Here is a 14139-nt window from a genome sequence, read left to right on the forward strand (position 1 = left end):
GGCAAAAGGAGAAGCTTGAACCTGAGAATCTGAGGCTGGGCAACCATTTTTACATGGTAAGTGGGGTTAGGACTTATGACACATTTTCCTGAGTAATTCTATATTATCTGCATGTGAAAATGTCATGAAGGCACAGTCATGAGTGATGTGTCCCAAATTGGAATGGAGAGGCTAATCTTACCCTTTGCTACAGTCTGAAAAGTGCAGGAATATAAGAGATAAAGTGGATAGCAGAGGCTATTCAGAGCAATAGACATGTCTTGAAGACTGTAGCAGTTATTCAAAGCAGCCATCAATATGTCATTTTCAATTATTTTGAAAAAATGCAAAATATCCCAAAGCCCCTCCTAAAATATTTGGTGATCCCTTACGCACACTTGTACACAGGTGCAATGCTGGTATTAAGGATGCCTTAGCAGGCAGCCAAAGAGGGGCGCTGGGAGGTCCCGGAGGCCCAGTGTTGTGCTGCAAACAAAGTACAGCAGAGGAAGATTGGCAGACATTAGAGAATTACTGTCTGAGCTAACATCAATGGAGGCTTTGATGCAAGCCTCTTTCAGGGAATTACAATAAAAGGTAGAGTGACTGAAGTTGAGGCAGGCTTAAACAGGCATTCAGATACAGTTACCGATAGAGATAAGAGACTTCAGGATCTTGAAAGCAAAGACCTGAAAAATAGATAATTTGGGGAATTGAGGGAGAAGAAATAACACTGGGTTGAAAGAAATCCCAGACCTAACTGACATAAAGAAGGAGGAACTCTTCAAAAAAGTGTTAAATTCCTGCAAAAGGAATTTTGGAGCGAGAGAGATTCTGGATATGTGTGGGTGGGATACCTCATACACACTGTAGAGAGCTATGGGCTTTTGCTCCAGTATCACTGGCGTTTGCACAATGCTGTATACCAGACCATACCAGTGAAAAGATAACACTCAACAGGAATTATTAAACTGTGAAAAATTATAATCCCACTTAGAATCTATGACAAATGAGCACAGAGTTCAGCAGAGTAAGAGGGGAAGCATTGATTAGAGAAATAGGATGCCCAGGACTTGAGTGACACAAAGTGGCAAGTCCAAAGAGCCAGGACACTGAACTGCCATGGAAGGCAGGGGAGCTGAGTGTCATGCTGCAGTCCTGGGCCATGAGTTCCCTACCTCTGTTTTACCTGGGAGCCCACAGCCAGCTCTTCAGGACAGACACACACTTGTTCTTTTTGATAGCACCAAGCATGGCTCATTTCTTCGTGCAAAAGTATGACAGCTGAGAGTAGAGAAAGAGGAAGACATCATGTCCAACCATATCTGCCCACAAATGAGGAGACATGAGGTATTTCTACCTCACTTTTCCCACCCAGAAGCACCATTCCCAGCACTGCTTTTCAATTTTCTATTAAAAAGTCATGGTCCCAGGAGCAGTGATTAAAATGTTAGCCTCTTCACTCCTGAACAAGTGCAGGTAATTTTAGGATACAGGTGTGTTCCTTCTTCATCCTTTTCTCTGGCTCCATAAATCCTGAGATTTGAAGGAGATCTGAATCCACTGGGACAGAAGGAAAAGTTGAGCAGGTTTCCCTTTTCCTCTGAGAATGTGACAGCCATTAGGTCAAGACACATTAAGATCTATTGCATTTCTGACAGAAAAGGTTTGGAAGATTTCTCTTTTATGAAACATGTAATTCTGTTGTTATGAGAATATCTGCTTCTAAGGGTCTGGGCAGTGAGACATCTGGCTTACATGCCAATAATAATTTACACCAATGTAAATAATTTTAAAAATACTTTAGTTGACCCAAGGTATACTTACACAGAGACTACTTGAATTGCGGTATTGTGTTGTTTTCAGTAAGTTCTTTCTAGGTTTAGGAAGATTTTTGGATTTTAGCAGCTTAAAATCCTTCCTGATCCTAACTGTTCCATTACCACCCTCCACCTTCAGTAAAACTGAAGAAATCACCATTTCCTGCACTTAGAAGAGTATTTTGATGGGTGTTAAACAGGGCATACCACAGAGGTGTAAGCACAAAGTGTATTTAATTTGCAATTAGTTATTCCTATCTAGGCAAAACTGATGGATAAAGTAGTTTCAAAAGCTCACACGCTAAGATTAACAGATGATATTGAAGTAGTTCAGACCCTGGGTGAAAAACAGCTAGGAGAGTTTAACAGAAGTAAATGTGAAGGAATATGTGAGGAAATCATAGATGATTTCCTAAAAAGAGCAGGAGGAAGAGCCTTGCAGAAGCATTAAACAGGGTAAGGGGTTGACTTGCAGCTCTGTTAAGTTTCCTGGCATCCCAGCAAATTTCAAAATCAATAGAAGCCTATCTTTAACTGACTTGAAACCTAACGAAGACAAATTTGATTTTGCCTCTCAAAGCCTTGTCTACTTGTTCTATACTGACATTGAGATATTCACCAATGCACTAATGGCTAATGGGCTGGACTCTGCCTGATTAGTTAGTGCAAAGCAGAGAAACTGTGTCCAAGGGCAATAATTAGTAGGTAATATACAAAGAACTGCAATTGTATAAAAAGTATGCCATTGCACAGTGATGCAAAGGAAGTCCTAAAAGGACCTGAATTAAGTGATTTAGAGAAGAGTCTTGGATTGCATGAATAATGGAGAAGCATCACAAATATTAGATCAATACACATGGTTCCATTATAAAGCTCCTTTGACTGGAGTCAAAGTTAACCACAATTCTTTGTGTTTTCAGCATATACTTCTTTTCTGTGAAAGTCTTGTCACTTTTGCAGAAGTTAGCATAAAAATTCCATCTTGCAATATTTAGCAGGTTTGGAAAATGAAGTTACACAAAATATAAATTACATTTTAATGATGATTGCTGACCCACTTCATTGCAGGCCACTGTAATGAAAGAAATTAGGAAAGAATTCAGAAGTTATAGAAAATCCAGGACTTGGTAAATTAAACCAAACTTCTAGCATTAGTATTTCAAACAAGTAAGGCTACTCACAAATCATTATATGACAAATGTGAAAGAAAAATCTTAATCAGTTCCTAAGGAGTTTCTACCATCTGCCTCCTGGGAAAAAGATACAATGCAAATTACATTTCTATACCAGAAAAAAAAAGTGGAAAAGATTTAATACAAAGGAACAAGCCAATAATACTGTGAACTGCTAGAAAGAAATAAATTAATCTTTTCACCATGGGTATTATTTCAGACTCTTCCACTGTCTCTCCTTATTCACTTGCAGAGGACTTGTAGTCCTCCATTTTAGCTATCATTTAAGCAGAGCAGTATGCCATCTTCAAGTCAAGTATTTAATGTAGAGCAGAACTGAGAAGAAGAACAAAAGTATCTGGAGCATTAATCCTTCACCTGTGAGTGCAGCTGGATCATAACACATCCCTGTGGAAAAGACCCCAGTACCAGACAGCTTAGGCAATTTATACATCTGTTCCTGTACCAGCTAATGCTTTAACAGAATGAGAGTGCTGAAAGGCAGTCTTAAACATGATCGTCCTTTTTTTTATTTATGTCATCGATGCCAGTAAAGAGTAATTAAGTATGGATGTAACTGGGCTCTAAACATCTCCTCAGTGAGTCCTGGAGGGCAGGCCAAAAAACAGTATGGAAATATTTGGACTATTGTGTGTGTAATCAATAAAATCAAGACCAGAACAAAACAACAAAAAAGACAAATACTTAAGATTTTGTAAAGAGAGGAATGTTTTCCAAGCAGGGACACTGCTGTACCTCCAAAATGAGAGGCAGATGGGCACAAAGCCAAGCTGTCCATGCAGCATTTCTAAAGACAGCATGTCTCATGCCTGCAGTCTGATCCATGAGCTCACCAATTATCAGGACTCACAAAAACAAGCAGCCTTGTCTTGGATCAAGAGTTCTCCCTGGACACTACTGCTCCTATTGTCACGTGTGGCTGCAGAAACATTTTAGTGGAGAGGCATCACAGCCCTCTGTGCTTCACATGTCTTTTCCTTGTCCCAATGAACAGAATATGTACTGTTCCCATCTGCATGATGGGAAGAGGAGGGCTGAATCACAAGAGGCATTTCACTGCATTCGGCAGCAAGGGTGGTGAGCCGCCAGTTTCAGCTGCAAAGTTATTGATGTGGACTGAAAACAGAGAACCTCACACTTCTGTGATGGGAGTCAGCCACCAAGTGCTGCTAGAGAGGACAGTATTCCTTCCTCCCTTCCATCCTGAGGCTGCTGCCAGCCTGATGACAGGAGCAGTGGCTTTGGGAGAGCAGTTGAGGTGGGAGCCACAGTCCCTTAGGCAAAAGCACCAGCTGGCCCTGGGAGTGGGGAGACATCTTGATCCATCTCTGTCCCTGCGCGACTGGAAGGGAAAGTGTCACCTTTAAGACACACTCTCTAGTCAGTCTTTCCTCTTAACTATTTGAGACACATCCTTCCATCCTAAAATTGAAGCTATGCAACATTAATGGTCCCCATGTGGATCTGGCTGTAAAACTGTTGCTTTCTGGATAGTGAAATTCTACCAAATCTTTATTACAAGTACAAGCAGCTCGGCATTGTTTTCCCATTTGCAGACAGGCTGAAACTACTTCTTTCATGCCATTTAAGGTGTTAACCAAATAAGCTTTTTACTGGCTTATCTTTAAAGCCAAAGCATTCACAACAAGTTCTAAATCCTGAATCTCAAATAATTTCTCAGGGCTTCCTTCATGCCCCAAATCTCAAATTACCTTCTAGCCAGCATAACTGTTGTCATTGAGTCTGATAATTTTTTCACTCTCAGCTCTTCATTTCCCTTACATTTCAGAATCAGTGCAGAAATGCAGGTGCAGGGTAAAACAAGCTTAATTTACTGTGGCAAATAATGCAAGAGATATCTTTCATGGATTATTCATTTTATACATTTATTATTGCAGTTGAATGCAATAATAATTTCATTCTTTAAAATTCACCTGAAGCTGCAGTATTTGCAGTTTGCTGTGTTAGAAAGTCAGAGAATCCAGGGCACTTACTGCATAATTTAAGCCTCTTTGTCACAAATTGGACAGGTTCTTACCCATTGGAATTATGGGCAAACAGATAATTAGCAAGATCTATGGTAACTTCAAGGTGGTTACTGGATGGGAGTGAACTTCTAGCAGATGCTACAGAGAGGGGCAGTGAAAACCTAATTAGTATTCAAAATACTTTAACCAAGGGATGTCACAGACAGTCTGGGCAAGAAGGGGATCTTACTCTTCCATCTAACTGTAAAGCTACATAAAATACCCATAAAAAAGATAATAGGCTATATTCTACACAAAAGAAGACAGCCATTGAATAAATAAGACACTTAATTGTACATGCATCTTTCAGCGTTGGAGAGTCTCTCTTTAACTTATCTGCATCCCACAAGCCTGTTTTGGGGACTGAAGTTATGATGAGTTAATGGATCAGTTTTATTCATATCAAAGCCAGAAAACGGCAGAAAATAAATTTTATCCATACATGGATACAGGAGAAATGGTATAGTGGTTAAAGTGATGGTTAATGTAACATGGCAATTAATGTTAAAGATAACAAAAGAAGGATTTCTGATGTTATAATGTGAAGACAGAGCAGAAGAAAATCCTACAAGAATAAGCATTAGAGACGTATGACTCCTTCTTTTCTCATGGCTACCCCAAGGTGCCCTCTTTTGTTTGCATTGATATAATAACATAATGTGAGGCACATTATCTGGGTTAACAGTTACAGACTAGTACACAGTTTAAGACAATAATTATCTGACATTTTGCTACAAGTAGAGAAGGGATGAAAGGTTATACTCACTTTGACCATACAGTTGGCCTGAAGAGATTTACAGGGATACTTTCATTAGTATGGTAATATTTGTATCAGCAGATAGTCCAAGGCAGAGAGTGCTATTACAAGTTAGCTGAAGCACGTGACTGGGAAAAGCCAGCTTGGATTCACTATGGGCAAATCACACCTAACAAACCTGATTGCCTTCTAGGGCAAAGTAACCTGCTTGGTTGATGTGGAGCAAGTGGTGAACATTGCCAGTAAAGAGTAATTAAGTATGAATGTCTACCTGGATTTTTCTGATGCTTTTGATGCTGTTTCCCACAGTCTCCTCCTGAAGACACTGATACATGAGGCTCTAGATAAATGGTCTGTGCAGTGGATGGGGAACTGGCTGCCAGGCTGTACCCAGAGGATAGTGGTAACTGGTACAACTGGCAACCTGCCACAAGTTGGTTCTCTCAGGGACTGATATTGTGCCTGACGCTGTTTCAGATTTTCATATGCGACACCAAATTGAGTGGGAAGTGGACACTTCAGTAGGGGGAGTCAGCCTGCAGAAAGATCTGGATGGACTAGAAGACTGGGCTAACAAAAACATTATGAAGTCCAACAAGAACAAGTGTAAGGTCTTGCACCTGGGAAAACATAATCCATGACTGCAGCACAAGCTGGGATCTACCCAGCTGAGGAGCAGCCCAGTGGGGCTGCATCAAGGGCATTGCCAGCCCTTATGACATTATAAAAAAGTCATTATCCCACTCTACTTAATGCTTGTCAGGCCATATCAGGAATACCATGTTCAATTTTGGTCTGTGCTACACAAGAAGATGTGGACAGGCTGAAGACCATCCAGAGAAGAGGATGGAAAAGGACTGCAACGCTTGGTGTAAGGAGAAGCTGAGCCTCAAGAAGGCCTCAAGAAGAGAAGGCTTAAAGGAGATCTTAGCACTACGTTCCAGTATTTAAAGGATGGCTATAGAAAAGATAGAGACCCTTTTTTCCAAGGAATCACATGGAAAAGATGAGGGGTAATGGGTTATTTCTGGGGACATTCCAGTAAGGCTCATGTCAGAGACTGAAATGGTTCATGCCTTAAATATTGTTATAAAGGATTTTGGCTCATTGTAACAAAACTGTATAAAGAGGCTACAAGCACCATGGCCCAACCCTCCTTGAAGACTGGAACTTTGGATTGTGAGTTAAACTGCCTAGAGAAGATAAAGGGAACACTATTGTTCAATCATCTGTCAAGAGAGAAGTAAACAAGGCTAAGGGAAAGGAATGCATCCACATGAAAGCCAGACCCAGCAGAAAATCATCCCTGGCTGGGGTTGTGGTGGGGTAGGCCATAGCCCACAGAGGCCAGGTTAGCACTCATCCTGCCTTACACAAACTGGCTCATGTATGAGACCCCCAACCCCAGGAAGGATCCATGTGAGAAGTGACATTCATGTGAGAAGTGACATTCAAGTGAGAAGCAGATGACAGATGAGGAGGTGTCATCATCCATCAAACATGCCTGGAAGTGCTCCCCGGACCTACTCCTGAGGCCAAGCTACACAGGACTGCAAGTGATGTAAATGATGCAGCAGATCCAGGGGCTGCTGCCAGGGACGGTATCAAACTTGCCCCCTCCATCCCCCCTACAGGAGAGGTACCTGGGTGCTCCTATCTGGCCTGAATATATATTAATCAATTGCATTCTTTGTTTTTTGGGGGACCCTCACCACCAAGCAGACCAGTTGGAGAGGATTAGGACGCCCAGGTGGGATTCACAGAGTGGGATTCACAGAGTGGTGATATTTCCTTTAATGTCTCTGTTACTTCCCCCTTCCTCTTTTCTCTTTCTTTCTCTTTCTTTTTTCTCTCTGTTGCTCTTTCTCTCTCATTATTTACTATTAAATAAGATCTGTACTACTGACTTTGGCTGTGGCCTCATTTGCACCTTAATTTGGGCAGAGGCATCTCTAATAATTTTAAGAACTGGACTGTAACAGCACAAGAGGAACATTTTTCACAATGAGGATAGACAGGCATTGGAATAACCTCCCCAAGGAAGTGGCAGATTCAGCTGGACAGACTCTTGGGCAATCTTGTCTAGACTGTGATTTTTGCCAAGAAAGGTTTGACCAGATGATCCTTAAGGTCCCTTCCAAGCTGGTATTTTATGATCCTGTGAAAGACCATGCCTGCTTTCCACTTGCTGTAATCAAGGTCCAGGATCCCTGAGGAAATGCTAAAACAACAAAGGCTGAATTGTCCTAATTTTCTTGCTCCTGCAGGAATGCATCCAAATGAAACTGCTTCTAGCAACAGGCAACACCTAAAAATACAGGACCATATTAAATCTAAAATTATAGCCAGCTGAATATTGGTGTGGCATATTTTTTCCAGCAAAGGCTATTCCTCCAAGGCTATAGGGGAAAAAGGAGTGGGCTATGTTCCCATACCACTGCCCATACTGTCACATGCTAATCTTATCTTACATGTTATAATTTGTTTACTCAACATCATCAAAATTCTGATTTAGATTACAGTAATGTAATTTTGGACTTCAAGATCATCATGTTCCCCTGCTTCAGGCCAAAGACAAAGAACATTTGGTTCCAAATCACTAATAGCTTTTGCTCAAAGGTCTGGCATAAAACAAATAAATATGCCAGAATGGCATTTATTTCCTGCTTGTATACAACAAATAAAGCCTCACTTGTTTAAAAGGAAACTTCATTAAAAAATCTTCTAAAGCTTTCTTGTGAAGCTACACACAGTGACCTCAGGCAAAGGTAGACCAACCATAGATAATTGAGTTCACAGATCTTGCAACAGATAAGACCTCCCAATTTTTAAATGTTTTTAGACTAACTGCATTATTTACTCATTAGGAATGGTTTGTATTTACAGAGATCACCATTCTGTGTGCACACAAGCCCAGGGGGATCAATGGGGTCTGCTTACCCATCACCCCTCATAGGCAGCTCTGCGCCCCACTGCTCCCACAGGAGCAGGGCTGGGTGGGAAGGACGGCAGAGGAGAGGGCACTGCCCTAGTGCTACAGTGGCATTGCTCGTTCCTCCATCTGCTCTTCAGTCTTGCCCTCACTCTCCACTAATAACCTAATAATTTTAATAATAATTGTAAGAAGTGTAATCCTACACCTGCGAGGGGATTTTTTCTTTTTAATATAAGGACTACATGGCACAGCCAAGGGAGCATTAAATTGAAGCAGCATGAGGAAGGCTGGTAGGTGGTAGCATGGGGACATGGACTCTAAGGGTTTCCTTCTATCAGTTGTAAAAGATCACTAAAGTTACCAAAACCCCAAATTTAAAATATTCTAATTCAGAAGACATTGCAAAGTGAATTTATTTTCAGTTTTATTGTCAGATGTGAAGGTAAATAAATCACTGGTCTGGAAGAAAGTGCCTGTATAGAGACCAAAATTGTGATGATTACATTTATTGTGGCCAAAGAGTACGGCAATCTGGACTATACATGTCTGGTATTTTTGAAGGAGTCAAAAGACAACAGAGACAACTAGGAAAAATAATTTAGATTTCAAGAAGGTTTGTTATATAGCAAGATATCAATGAATTCACAGTCAAGAGAGAAGAAACTTTGTCCCTAGATGCTTTTTTTTGCAGGGGTGAATTGAAAGAAGCTACCACAAATGGGAGAAATCCAACAGAATGGAACAAAAGAGAACAGAAATAAACAGATAATAACCAATATATTTTGTGAAGTGAACATAATTGATAAGAGAGGCTAATAACATGTCTCTGGGAAACATATAATGGGAAGCTTTTTAAAAGTATAGTAGGAACAAATGAAATCTCAGCAATAATACAAACTCATAACTAGAAATGATAATGCTATTAATAATGAGACAGGAAAAGGAAATGAAGGCGTGTACAATAAATAAATCCCTGTTCTGTTTTTGAAATTAAACTAGAGGAATTTCTTTCACATGAAGATTATGAAGTTCTCAGTTAAGAGTTGAAAAAGATATTTAAAAAAATCCAATGCTTGTATGGGGGATCATTGCTTGTAATCAGCAGGCCTGAGTAACTTATAACTAAAGATTCCAGCAAACTGATCTTAAAAGAGTTGTGAGACTATCCAGGTGTCTCTAGTACAGGTAATCTTTAGGCAATCAGACCTAGACAAAATAGCAGTAAACCAAGACAGGATTCAGTTAATTATGACAAAAGATATGATTTTCTAATAATCTCAATGGGAATAATTAATTTTTTTGGTTTGGTTAAGCAGGCTTTTGTAAGGCATTTGTCTTATTACTGCCTGCCACAATTAATGCCCCCACACAACATCAATGAAGTGTGCATTAAATGGATTAAAGTCGCGCTAATAGACAGACATGTGCAACTTGGCACCAATAATCATCTATGAATGCAGATGTTTTACAGAATCTTGTGTCATTCATTGGCACAGAAACAAACAAAAATGCCACCACTGACAAAATGTTGACTAACATAATGATTGGCTTGACCACCCCCAAAACAGGTGTAACAGAAAATATGAAATTACGAACAAAATACAAAAGGCAGATTTAAAGACTGTTAGAGGTACCACAATAACTGTGACTAAAGTTTTAAATCTACAGTCTCCTTGTTTTTTCATGTGCCTATCCCAAAGCACTGCTCAGAATATATCATCCTCCATCCTAAGCAATGAACAAATTGTAAAAGTGCTTGCTGTGTGCCCTCTGCTCCCCTTCCCAGGATAGGCAAAACAAAAAAAGAAAAGTCAGCAGCCTGTTCTTTTTGAAGGTCTTCTGTGTGGTAGGGTAGAGGGCTGCTCTTTAAACCTTATCAGGATTCATTCTATCAATCAAGATAAGAGATGCAGGTACCCTGTCTCCCAGATAGGAAGACTCAATTCTGTAATTTCTCAGTAATTTCTTAGGCGTTACTTAAACCCCAACAAGCCAACATAGGATATCTAAAAGGCATATTCAAACTCTGTTGATTAAACTATCATGTAATTTGGTGAAGACTGCAAAAATTCCAGGGCCAGAAGGCAGGATAGCTGCATTGTGCTAACTTGATTGCAAGCTATGATGAGCCACTAGGAAAAATGGATGGGCAGTACAGATCAAGAACTAGAGCCCAGGACTGGCACATAGTACATCTTGAGTAAACTTGGGGTTTTTATCCTTCTTCCTTGCTCTCATATTTTGAAGGTGTTTGTGGTTTTTGTGGTTTTGTTTTTGTTTTTTTGGATTTTTGTTTGTTTAGTTTGGTTTGGGTTTTTTTTGGGGTTGGTTGGTTTGTTTTTGGGTTTTGTTTGTTTATTTGGTGGGGTTTTGTTTGTTTTGGTTTTGTTGGTTTAGTTTTGTTTGGTTTGGGGTTTTTTTTGGTTTGATTTTGTCTGGTTGGTTTGGTTTTGGCTTTTTTTTTGCAGATGGAAGAGTTTCATAAGGAGACTGGAATGGGGGATTTCTGTAGAATTGGGGGCAGGGAGTCGTAGGTCTAAATGAGACACAGCAAGGAGTTTAGCCCCATCTCCCGCAGCTAGTTTAGGCTGAGCTCCAGGTCCCCATGAGAAAGGGAAGATGCCATCAGCTGCTGTGGTCTCATTCCAGCTGTACTAGAAAAGAAAAACCAGCTGGGATGACCCTGGCTGCATGCCAGGCACCCACCAAAGCCTCTCTATTGCTCCTCTCCACAGTTGGACAGGGGAGAGAAAATATAGCAGAGTTCATGGGTTGAGAGGAGGACAGGCAAAGACCACTCACCAAATACCATCAGCAGCAAAACAGACTCAATATAGAGCCATTAATTGAATATATTATTAACAGAATCAGGATAATCAGGACAATGAAAAATAAAATCTCAAAACCACTTTTCTTCTGCCCTGCCCCTCTTCTCAACTCCATCTCATACCCCAGCCTTGCAGGGAGAGAGGGAGTGAGGGTTATGATCAGATATGACTTGGTGCCATGGTTTAGTTGAGGTGCTGGGGCTGGGTTGGATTCTATGGTCTTGAAGATCTCTTCCAACCAAATGATTCTGTGAATTCTGCAAATTCTTTATTCCAGTAAGATCTTGGACTAAGCCATACTAGACATATGCAGCTATAAAATTCAAATGAGAGGTATAATGTATAAAATGTTCTGGCACATCTCTAATACTAAAAGTATATTGAACAAAGATACCAGAAACTCAGAAAAGTATAGGTGGTAGCATAGTATTTCCACAAGCTTAACTTCTAATTAAAAAATACAGTTTGTGTAAAAATTTAAAGCAATAATCTTTCACAATTTCTCCCTCTCCACTAATATGTGGAATTCATCAATGGCTTTTAGAAACTGGCCAGCAAGAGGAAATGTTTTGCATGTAGTAACATGTACTAAAAGCTCATACAACTTTAGCTGTCATGAACAAATTCTAATTTAAAAGAAAATCAAGAAATGAGTAACACCTTACCTAAATGTCATCGGTTCAGAGTAACACATGCTATTGAATCAACCGGTCTCACTAACAAATGTTAATAAAATTACTGTAGAATGACTCATACCAGTGAGACAGATGAGTGAGTGTCAATATATAAATTTTGAGGAAGAGGAAAGCAAAACCACATGAAGCCTAAGGATCCAATCCAGAAAAGTTTGAATTTTCTCTAAGTTTGCAGTCATTAAAGAGAACTGAAGAGGTTCATTTCTTGGCTAAAATTAATTGCCACAAAATGTAGCAGATGCCAAAATATCAATGAGTTTTCAAATCAATTGGAAACATTAATGAAAGAGACCATTAATTAACCACAGCCCCGTCTCTGCTGTTGAGGCTCAGGAAATTCAAGAAACTGAGGAAGCATCACTGGACTCTTCCCTTACTGTTATATTCCTGCTTTTTCAAGATACAGGGGGAAATGAACACTCAGTGTAATCTAATAGAAGCAATCCAAACTTCTTGTTATGTCCTCAGAGTATCTATGTAATATTTCAATGAATTTTACTTCTAAAAAAAGAAATGCAGATCAGGTGCCAGCTGAGATACCACAAGCTGTTTTCTGCTTTGCAAAGGGACAGGGCTTTCCTCATAACTAATTGCACACCAAGCATGCAGCAAAGTAAGGTTCTTGGGAAGTAAACCATCCAAGACAGTTTAACTATATCAGGATTACATACTCCAGGGATTTAGCTGAAGCAGAAGGATTTGCATGCTATGAAACTCCTGAGAAATCTCTCAACAAAAACATTCTTTCTTTCTTTCTTTCTTTCTTTCTTTCTTTCTTTCTTTCTTTCTTTCTTTCTTTCTTTCTTTCTTTCTTTCTTTCTTTCTTTCTTTCTTTCTTTCTTTCTTTCTTTCTTTCTCTTTCTTTTTTCTTTCTTTTTTTCTTTCTTTTTTCTTTTTTCTTTCTCTTTTTTCTTTCTTTTTTTCTTTTTTTTTTTCTTTCTTCTTTCTTTCTTTCTTTCTTTCTTTCTTTCTTTCTTTCTTTCTTTCTTTCTTTCTTTCTTTCTTTCTTTCTTTCTTTCTTTCTTTCTTTCTTTCTTTCTTTCTTTCTTTCTTTCTTTTTTTTTTTCTTTCTTTCTTTCTTTCTTTTCTTTTTTTCTTTCTTTCTTTCTTTTCTTTCTTTTTTTCTTTCTTTCTTCTTCTTTCTTTCTTTCTTTCTTTCTTTCTTTCTTTCTTTCTTTCTTTCTTTCTTTCTTTCTTTCTTTCTTTCTTTCTTTCTTTCTTGTGGTGTGTGGTCCAGCAGCTGCTACTCAGTGTTTGGATTTTATTCAACAATCCAAATTATTGAAATACATTTAGTATTCTGAAAGCCAGCAACACTCTTCACAAGCTCTGAATAATTTTTTAAAGAGCAGTCTCTGAGGAAATGGTTATTCAGAAGGGTTAGGCAGTGGTCTTTTTCTGTTGTTGAAAAGCCAAGAACTCATGCACAGATGAGGATGAGACTCTTTTCAAAAAGTGACACAAGTATATATATTTGCTGAGAATATTTATGCAGGATAACATGAAGGGAACTTTGTCCACACACCTTCAATGACATTTTATTACTTATTCTAAAATCTGTAGGCATGGCAAAGTTGGTCAATAGTTCTTGATGCATTGGCATTCTTTGACAGGTCTGGATACCCAGTATAATGTGGGCATCATTCACCTCCATTTGCTTTTGGTCATGTGTTATTCTCCAGTTCATAGCTTCATAAAGCTGTGGAACAGCCTTTCTCCAGGAGAACTTTTGAAAAAAGAACACAGTAAAAAGGATTAGATGTAGCCATAAATATGATAAATGGCTTACTAGAAACTACATTAAATAGCAATGATATCAGCCCAGAGATGAGTTCTGCAACAGTCTTTTTGCAAACCTGAGTGGATAAATTATTCACCATGTGCTTGCTTTTCATGGACATCATT

Source organism: Zonotrichia leucophrys, chromosome 1A, assembly GCF_028769735.1.
Source record: "Zonotrichia leucophrys gambelii isolate GWCS_2022_RI chromosome 1A, RI_Zleu_2.0, whole genome shotgun sequence".
NCBI lineage: Eukaryota > Metazoa > Chordata > Aves > Passeriformes > Passerellidae > Zonotrichia > Zonotrichia leucophrys.